Below are 11,119 nucleotides of genomic sequence, written 5' to 3' on the forward strand. Positions count from 1 at the left end.
GTGTCTGCCTGCAGTGCTTCTACTAACTGCCAACAATGCTCCCAGTGTCTGCCTGCAGTGCTTCTACTGACTACAAACAATGCTCCCAGTGTCTGCCTGCAGTGCTTCTATAAACTGCCAACAATGCTCCCAGTGTCTGCCTGCAGTGCTTCTACTGACTACCAACAATGCTCCCAGTGTCTGCCTGCAGTGCTTCTACTGACTAGTGACTACCAACAATGCTCCCAGTGTCTGCCTGCAGTGCTTCTACTGACTACCAACAATGCTCCCAGTGTCTGCCTGCAGTGCTTCTACTGACTGACAACAATGCTCCCAGTCTCTGCCTGCAGTGCTTTTACTGACTGCCAACAATGCTTCCAGTGTCTGCCTGCAGTGCTTCTACTGACTACCAACAATGCTCCCAGTGTCTGCCTGCAGTGCTTCTACTGACTGACAACAATGCTCCCAGTCTCTGCCTGCAGTGCTTCTACTGACTGCCAACAATGCTTCCAGTGTCTGCCTGCAGTGCTTCTACTGACTGACAACAATGCTCCCAGTGTCTGCCTGCAGTGCTTTTACTGACTACCAACAATGCTCCCAGTGTCTGCCTGCAGTGCTTCTACTAACTGCCAACAATGCTCCCAGTGTCTGCCTGAAGTGCTTCTACTAACTGCCAACAATGCTCCCAGTGTCTGCCTGCAGTGCTTCTACTGACTAGTGACTACCAACAATGCTCCCAGTGTCTGCCTGCAGTGCTTCTACTGACTACCAACAATACTCCCAGTGTCTGCCTGCAGTGCTTCTACTGACTGACAACAATGCTCCCAGTCTCTGCCTGCAGTGCTTTTACTGACTGCCAACAATGCTTCCAGTGTCTGCCTGCAGTGCTTCTACTGACTACCAACAATGCTCCCAGTGTCTGCCTGCAGTGCTTCTACTGACTGACAACAATGCTCCCAGTCTCTGCCTGCAGTGCTTCTACTGACTGCAAACAATGCTTCCAGTGTCTGCCTGCAGTGCTTCTACTGACTGACAACAATGCTCCCAGTGTCTGCCTGCAGTGCTTTTACTGACTACCAACAATGCTCCCAGTGTCTGCCTGCAGTGCTTCTACTAACTGCCAACAATGCTCCCAGTGTCTGCCTGCAGTGCTTCTACTAACTGCCAACAATGCTCCCAGTGTCTTCCAGCAGTGCTTCTACTGACTGACAATAATGCTCCCAGTGTCTGCCTGCAGTGCTTCTACTGACTGCCAACAATGTTCTCAGTATCTGCCTACTGTGCTTTTACTGACTGCCTGCAGTCTTTTCTGTGACTGAGAAATATGCTACAGAGCAATGTTTCCAGGGACTGTCTACAATACTCCACAACAATGTTTCCAGAGACTGCCAACAATGCTCCTCAGTCACTTGCCTTTGGGACTTATAAATTGCAAAATAAATTAAAGCAATTGTGTTTGCACACATGACTGTGATGTTCTTAGTGTTGGTGATATCAGAACATAGCATGGCTCGTTTACAAAGAGCACGCCTCCACTCCACGCTTGGGAGATGCCTTCACAAACTAGTAGTGTGTCTAGTTGTCCAAGAAGGCAGAAAGATCTCAAGTAGCATCCTGTACAAAATGCAAACGTCATATCAAAGTCCAACTTTCTACCACATTAGAACCACCCCTTGCATTTGATAAAAGTTCTCTGTTTTTCTTATAAAACCTCACTTGCCTGATGATGAGAGTGAGGGGACATTGGGTATGTCTTATTACATGTGGTAAACTTGTATAGGAATCTTTGTCTTACATTGAGGAAAGTGTGCCTACGAATGAGCTTCTCTGCCAAAGGTAAACTGGAAAGTGCAAGACATGTACTATTAAAAATATTGGACTAGATATGATCTCCAACAGCTCAGAGCTTGAGCAAAAACAATTTGTTTTCGGAGTGCAAATGATATTTCTCCATAAATCTAAATATCACGTTTGCACCGCCCTGCAAAACTAAACACACATAAGCTCTAAGCGCTTATTCTTACTTCCTAGTTTGCAAGGAACACCCTCACTCCAGCCAACTCCTCTTATTTACTGGCGCAAAGTTACACCCTTACTCCAATTAACTCCTCTTATGGGCTTGAGCAAAGTTACACCCTCACTCCAATTAACTCCTCTTATTGGCTGGAACAAAGTTACACCCTCACTCCAATTAACTCCTCTTATTGGCTGGAACAAAGTTACACCCTCTCTCCAGCCAACTCCTTTTATTGGCAGGAGCAAAGTTACACCCTTACTCCAATTAACTCCTCTTATTGGCTGGAACAAAGTTACACCCTCTCTCCAGCCAACTCCTTTTATTGGCAGGAGCAAAGTTACACCCTGACTCCAGCCACCTCTTCTTATTGACTGGAGCAATGTTCTGCTCTTCTGCAAATACCAACTTATTCCTCCAAGGACCTATGTCCTTTGGTTGAAATAGCTCAAATCGAGCACACAACTCCTTCAAAGAGAGTTTTGCACGGCACCTTAGGTGTTTTGTGATTCACCCAACAACTTTAATGCATTTTCAAATGTGTAATATACAATTGGACAGGGCCTGTTATTTTGGTACATATAAATTGGCACTATTTCACTTAGGTGCAAATGGTGTTTCTTGTCTTTTGTAAAGCATAGCTAAAACTTGGGTTTGTAAATAACTGTGCAGGACACTGCGCAATAAATCACTACCCATTTTCACTGCCTTGGTACATTGGGAAAAAGTCTAAATCCTACAGCATTTACATCTTTGAGAAAAGTAGACCTGTACAACCTCAAAACGTTAAATGACATTAGTGTAATAAAATATAAAACAAAGATATTTTGAGTTGATTGCATGAAAATAACATGGAATTTTTACAATGACTTATTCTTTTCTCCCTTTGTTACAGTAACAAGAGACATAGTTTCCTAGCAAAGTGGATCAGTCCACAGAATAGAGGGCTCCACTGTGTGTAGGTGACAGGTCCACTTTAAGAGAAGATACGATCTACTTAGTTCCAAACCACAGTTATGTAAACTGTAAACAGGGAAATTAAATGGTTAGCTTTGGACAACAAATCATGAAACAGATGCACTGGTTTTGTTGGAGCTTTGCTACATTCTGAAGTGCCATATTCCCAGTTTCAGATCCAGGAGACTTCGATGAATAATTCCCCTGCTCACTGGAGTATTGGCTGGCTTCATCTCCATAAATTATTAAAGCATAGTTAAGTGTCTGATTCATTGAAGACAATATGTTTTCCTTCTTGTTTTCCTCTTAACAAATGAATTTACAAGAATATGTTGAAAGATTTGTTGATGTAAAAAAGTGGTCAGCAGCCGAAGGCCCATTAATATACACAATACCTGATTTACCTATGGAGTCTGACTTGAGTATTGCTAAATAGTTATGGCGTCCCAAAACTTCCCTTAAGCTAATATCACACAGGACTACAAAGCACCAGCTTTTTCTAAGGAAAAGAGAACATTTGATGCAGAATTCCACTTCCATTATAATCTATGTAGATTCTTGGTCCCACTCACATTTTCCAACTTCACATTAATGTTGTCCAAAGCTACCTAGATAATAATGGAGAGGAATAGGCAGAGAATAGAATAAGCACCAAATCACTAGAGTTAGACCAGTCTCTTACTATAGAACGCTGTCATTTTCTGACAAGCAAAGTGCAGTATTCTAAATAGATGATACTCTCATTCAGTATTTCATAAACATGAATGGGAAACACTGCTTCTCTTTTGCCAAAATTGATTTCAAAGAGATTCATCTGTCAAACTGCTGCATGCATCGCTTTGACAGTGGGATCACATTAGGGTACCACTGTTTATCATTTTATACATGGGCATTCCCTTAGCCCATCTGAATGTCCATAGTCCAGTTCACCTATGTGTGCTATCATGCCAGGGAAGAGCGGGAAGGGTCAAGTATTACAAGTCTCACCTACTACTGGTGGCCAGGGCCATCTCTTCCATTGGGCATGATGGGCAGGTGCCCGGGGGCCCCACAGGCAAGGGGGCCCCATAGACAGGGCTCTTAAGTAAAATAAATAACTCTGCAAAAAAAATAATCCTACAAATATATCTATATATATCTCTATATCTATATATATATATACATACATATATATATATATATATATATATATATATATATATATATATATATATATATGATACACATATATAGAGGTAGGGGCCCCGCTGCACTGCTTTGCCCGGGGGCCCATAATGTTGTTAAGGTGGCCCTGCTGGTGGCATCATATCTGTAGAAGGTGTAAGAGACAGGAAAAGAAAAAAGGTGACTATATATGTGGTTCATGTTTGTTTAACTGTGCTATGATACTGAAATGTTCTGGGAACCTGACACCACAACATGCAATGTAGGTGTCTTTGCTGCAATGACAACTCTCTTGCTCTCTGCTGATTTACCCTCTTCCAGGACATAAAGCTGCCCCACATGGGCTGAACCTGACTCATTCGCCACAGTTAGCTTTAAATGTAAAAACGTCCTCTATAATGCAGCATGTATAATCTTCCCTCTCATGTACGATTGAAAGTCACAAAAATTTCAACGTGAAATATGCCCACAAATTCATATAAAATAGTCATGATAGATAAATAAAGCACTACCAGCTTCAGAGGTATATCCACAATCAATACTACTAGCGACTGTTATAATCAGTGTATTTGCAGCTGTCATCAGGCACCTTCAAGTGATACGGCTTCTGATAGGTGTATCTGCATATCTATGTGGGTCTGCCTCAGTCACGCCCTGATGCTACCAATCTGCATACGGACATTAAGGGTGTGCACCGGGCACTTTTAGTGTTTTGGGTTTTGGGTTCTGATTAGAGATGGTCACTGACCCCCGTGTTTTGGTTTTGGATTCGGTTTTGGATCTGGATTACCGTCGTGTTTTGGTTTTGGTTTTGGTTTTGCAAAACCGCCATTGCGTGTTTTGGTTTTGGTTTTGGTTTTGTTTGGTTTTGTTTTGCAATTTGTTATAAAAATTACATTTATTGGTGCTAAAATAACATAATTTAGGTATTATTTTGTAGCTACATTATTATTAACCTCAGTAACACTAATTTCCAGTCATTTTTTATTCAATTTTGAACACCTCCTATGTCACAATATGATTTTCATACACTTGAAAAGAAAAATTGCTGCAGTTCTTGCCAGTGATAACAAAAAGGCCATTGTCATGCCTGGGCATAAGACCAAAAATCCACCTCTTAAGTGTGGAATTATTTTTACACGAATCCTGGCAAGAGTTGTCTATCCATTTGTAACATTTTGAAAGCCACACTCAGTAGAGGTAGGGACCTTAACCATCTGGGATCCTCATCCATGTTTCGTCATTTTTCAGCGAGTTATTGGCAAACTGTTGGGAAAATCAGAAACTTTGGTTAAAAAAAAATTAACAACAAGCATTCCAGCATAATCTACCTCCCTTCTCTCATCTACATCCCAGCACCTGCAATCTTCCCCCCCAACAATTGGCAAGTAAACAATCCTCTGCAAGAGGAAGCAAGAATGAAACCTGTCACCCAGTCGCAAAGCGGATCACAGACGCCCTGGGTACTATGCTAGCGTTAGATCTGTGTCCAATGTCCACTATTAATACAGTTGGTTTAAGACATTTAATTGAGGTGTTATGTCCCTGTTAGCAAATGTCATCACTATACCATTTTACTAGAAAAGCTTATTCTCTCCTGTACCGGAAAGTTCCTAAAAATGTCATTATTGGGTGACAAAATGGTATTCTACCCACTGTACACTTAACCACAGATATGTGTACAAGCGGAACTGGGCAAACAAAAGATTATATGACTGTGAAAGCCCACTGGGTTGGTCTTTCGCCTTCCCCAGCATGGACAGCAGCAGCATGTACCCAGGTGCATCACATTTTTGAGAAGTAGGCTACTCTGTGTATCAGCAGCTTCACTAAGAGGCATACAGCTGACAAACTGTTCCAAAAACTAAGGGATGTCATTGAAAGATGGCTAATCCTGCTTGGAGTCTCCTGAGGATATGTCATTTCTGATTACGACCCCAATATTGGTCCAGCATTACAGCGGGGCTGAATTCCATCACATTTCCTGTTTTGCACACACTATCAACTTGGTGTTACAGAACTTTTGAAAAATGACATGCAGGAGATGCTGTTTGTGTCCATAAACATTTAGGGTCAATTTGTGGTTTCTGCAACAGCATGTAGGAGAATACAGCAGCTGCAAGAAGACTAGCATTTGAGGGGAATATACTTTAGTCCAGCGAAGTAGTTACCTGTGAAGAAAGTGCAGACACAGTTAGCTTGAGTCAAGTGATTGCCTTAATAATAGATTTTGAAAAGGTGCTACATAAAATTATAGTGTGCAATAAAACAAAGTAAATGTGCTAACTATATTTTAATTGTAGATGAAATACTTAATTTTCTTTGCAAGGATCCCAGACTTATCAACATCTTGTTGGGACGTCTTCTCCTTCAGTTTCTCTGGCAACTGCTTGTAATAAAAGAAATTGCTTTCCCAAGACACCCAGTGGTGATGCAGATGAGTCCGCTAAACATTTTGATATTTACTGTGCTGTAAAAGAATTGCCCAAAAACCGTGACAGCTCTGCCCTAAAATCAACTAGTCATTCCCTTTGGAAGGCCATTATCAGCAATTACATCATACTACACAGACTTCTATGATATTGGGATATTGGGATGAATTAGTATTGTTGGAGGAAGATTATCACTAAACCCTGCCACCTCTCCAGTTTCGCAATGAGCTATGGTACAATAAAATGTAACTGCAGATTTAGACCAAGACTGTCAGCCCTATTATTTCTATTTCAGCAATTACAATTAGCAATGGAGCAATGGAGCTCTTCTCTTTGGGTGTTACCTATATAACGCAGCACAATTTGCCTGCAAATTCTACAGACAAGCCTGCTTGTCTTCCTCTCCATCAATGACTCTTAGCAATTGAGCACTCGTCTTTGGGTGTATATTACACCCAAACATTATTAGTGAAAATTATGAAAAATACAGTTTAATCCCTGATAGGCCCTCCACCATCCTTTGCATGTTAATAGTAGGATTGGTTGGAATTATGGTCAAGGTCACACATTTTTTTGACAAATCCTTCAAACCAGCCCAGATGTCAAACTGTTGTGGTCTGCCCCCTGCGTCATCCCTGCTTGTGTTTGGAAAGTGCATATTGGTGCCAGAACCTCACATGCCAGAACTGCTCCCACTGGTGCCACACTGCTGCAGGACTTACACAATCAACCGCATCCTCATCGTCGGATACCCAAATCTCCCCCACATCCTCTTCTAAAGACAAAGTGTCATCCTCACTTGGTGTATCACCGGCTACACTCGGGCTGTTCAGGCACACATCAGCAGAACTGCTGAAAGGGCCCTTCTTTATGGGTAGACTAACAGAATGGTCACGATTAGACATCCCACTGTTGGATGGACTCTCCACAGGGATTGTTGTCATTTGTGAATCAGAGCAAATATTCTCCTGTAATGCCTCACTGTTATCTTGCAGCTCGGCTTTGACGCGTAACAGTAGTTGTGCACCAATTGTAGGCTGGGTAACTTTTTGGGATCTGCCACTAATAGCCAAAGGTGAAGGCCTCATTCTCTCTTTGCCACTGCGTGTGTAGAATGGCATGCTTGCAATTTTTTTTTTATCGTCACTTAACTTTTGCTCAGTTACACTTCTTTTTCGCTTCAATACAGTAAAATTTTTTTGGGTTTTTGTTTTTTGCACTAATTTGAAAACACTCTGTTGTTTGACATCGCCTTGGCCAGATGACGTACTGGGAACACTAACATCAGGACTGGTGACAGAACCTGGTTGCTCATTTAGATCATATGTGGACTGCTTTGAATCCATTCTGAGCGCAAACCACTGGGGAGTGCTAAAAATTATTTAGTAGATTCTGCTGACAGTTATGACTTTTGACAGCCAGAAATATTAATGCACAATTAGGGAGGACACCCCAAAAACACTGAGGTGTGCTACAAATTATTGAGTAGATACTGCTGACAGATATGACTTTTGACAGCCAGAAATATTAATGCACAATTAGGGAGGACACCCCAAAAACACTGAGGAGTGCTAAAAATTATTGAGTAGATACTGCTGACAGATATGACTTTTGACAGCCAGAAATATTAATGCACAATTAGGGAGGACACCCCAAAAACACTGAGGTGTGCTACAAATTATTGAGTAGATACTGCTGACAGATATGACTTTTGACAGCCAGAAATATTAATGCACAATTAGGGAGGACACCCCAAAAACACTGAGGAGTGCTAAAAATTATTGAGTAGATACTGCTGACAGATATGACTTTTGACAGCCAGAAATATTAATGCACAATTAGGGAGGACACCCCAAAAACACTGAGGTGTGCTACAAATTATTTAGTAGATACTGCTGACAGATATGACTTTTGACAGCCAGAAATATTAATGCACAATTAGGGAGGACACCCCAAAAACACTGAGAAGTGCTAAAAATTATTGAGTAGATACTGCTGACAGATATGACTTTTGACAGCCAGAAATATTAATGCACAATTAGGGAGGACACCCCAAAAACACTGAGGAGTGCTAAAAATTATTGAGTAGATACTGCTGACAGATATGACTTTTGACAGCCAGAAATATTAATGCACAATTAGGGAGGACACCCCAAAAACACTGAGGTGTGCTACAAATTATTGAGTAGATACTGCTGACAGATATGACTTTTGACAGCCAGAAATATTAATGCACAATTAGGGAGGACACCCCAAAAACACTGAGGAGTGCTAAAAATTATTGAGTAGATACTGCTGACAGATATGACTTTTGACAGCCAGAAATATTAATGCACAATTAGGGAGGACACCCCAAAAACACTGAGGAGTGCTAAAAATTATTGAGTAGATACTGCTGACAGATATGACTTTTGACAGCCAGAAATATTAATGCACAATTAGGGAGGACACCCCAAAAACACTGAGGTGTGCTACAAATTATTTAGTAGATACTGCTGACAGATATGACTTTTGACAGCCAGAAATATTAATGCACAATTAGGGAGGACACCCCAAAAACACTGAGGAGTGCTAAAAATTATTGAGTAGATACTGCTGACAGATATGACTTTTGACAGCCAGAAATATTAATGCACAATTAGGGAGGACACCCCAAAAACACTGAGGAGTGCTAAAAATTATTGAGTAGATACTGCTGACAGATATGACTTTTGACAGCCAGAAATATTAATGCACAATTAGGGAGGACACCCCAAAAACACTGAGGTGTGCTACAAATTATTTAGTAGATACTGCTGACAGATATGACTTTTGACAGCCAGAAATATTAATGCACAATTAGGGAGGACACCCCAAAAACACTGAGGAGTGCTAAAAATTATTGAGTAGATACTGCTGACAGATATGACTTTTGACAGCCAGAAATATTAATGCACAATTAGGGAGGACACCCCAAAAACACTGAGGAGTGCTAAAAATTATTGAGTAGATACTGCTGACAGATATGACTTTTGACAGCCAGAAATATTAATGCACAATTAGGGAGGACACCCCAAAAACACTGAGGAGTGCTAAAAATTATTGAGTAGATACTGCTGACAGATATGACTTTTGACAGCCAGAAATATTAATGCACAATTAGGGAGGACACCCCAAAAACACTGAGGTGTGCTACAAATTATTGAGTAGATACTGCTGACAGATATGACTTTTGACAGCCAGAAATATTAATGCACAATTAGGGAGGACACCCCAAAAACACTGAGGAGTGCTAAAAATTATTGAGTAGATACTGCTGACAGATATGACTTTTGACAGCCAGAAATATTAATGCACAATTAGGGAGGACACCCCAAAAACACTGAGGAGTGCTAAAAATTATTGAGTAGATACTGCTGACAGATATGACTTTTGACAGCCAGAAATATTAATGCACAATTAGGGAGGACACCCCAAAAACACTGAGGTGTGCTACAAATTATTTAGTAGATACTGCTGACAGATATGACTTTTGACAGCCAGAAATATTAATGCACAATTAGGGAGGACACCCCAAAAACACTGAGGAGTGCTAAAAATTATTGAGTAGATACTGCTGACAGATATGACTTTTGACAGCCAGAAATATTAATGCACAATTAGGGAGGACACCCCAAAAACACTGAGGAGTGCTAAAAATTATTGAGTAGATACTGCTGACAGATATGACTTTTGACAGCCAGAAATATTAATGCACAATTAGGGAGGACACCCCAAAAACACTGAGGTGTGCTACAAATTATTTAGTAGATACTGCTGACAGATATGACTTTTGACAGCCAGAAATATTAATGCACAATTAGGGAGGACACCCCAAAAACACTGAGGAGTGCTAAAAATTATTGAGTAGATACTGCTGACAGATATGACTTTTGACAGCCAGAAATATTAATGCACAATTAGGGAGGACACCCCAAAAACACTGAGGAGTGCTAAAAATTATTGAGTAGATACTGCTGACAGATATGACTTTTGACAGCCAGAAATATTAATGCACAATTAGGGAGGACACCCCAAAAACACTGAGGTGTGCTACAAATTATTTAGTAGATACTGCTGACAGATATGACTTTTGACAGCCAGAAATATTAATGCACAATTAGGGAGGACACCCCAAAAACACTGAGGAGTGCTAAAAATTATTGAGTAGATACTGCTGACAGATATGACTTTTGACAGCCAGAAATATTAATGCACAATTAGGGAGGACACCCCAAAAACACTGAGGAGTGCTAAAAATTATTGAGTAGATACTGCTGACAGATATGACTTTTGACAGCCAGAAATATTAATGCACAATTAGGGAGGACACCCCAAAAACACTGAGGTGTGCTACAAATTATTTAGTAGATACTGCTGACAGATATGACTTTTGACAGCCAGAAATATTAATGCACAATTAGGGAGGACACCCCAAAAACACTGAGGAGTGCTAAAAATTATTGAGTAGATACTGCTGACAGATATGACTTTTGACAGCCAGAAATATTAATGCACAATTAGGGAGGACACCCCAAAAACACTGAGGAGTGCT

This window comes from Mixophyes fleayi, chromosome 7 (assembly GCF_038048845.1).
Source record: "Mixophyes fleayi isolate aMixFle1 chromosome 7, aMixFle1.hap1, whole genome shotgun sequence".
Classification (NCBI taxonomy): domain Eukaryota; kingdom Metazoa; phylum Chordata; class Amphibia; order Anura; family Limnodynastidae; genus Mixophyes; species Mixophyes fleayi.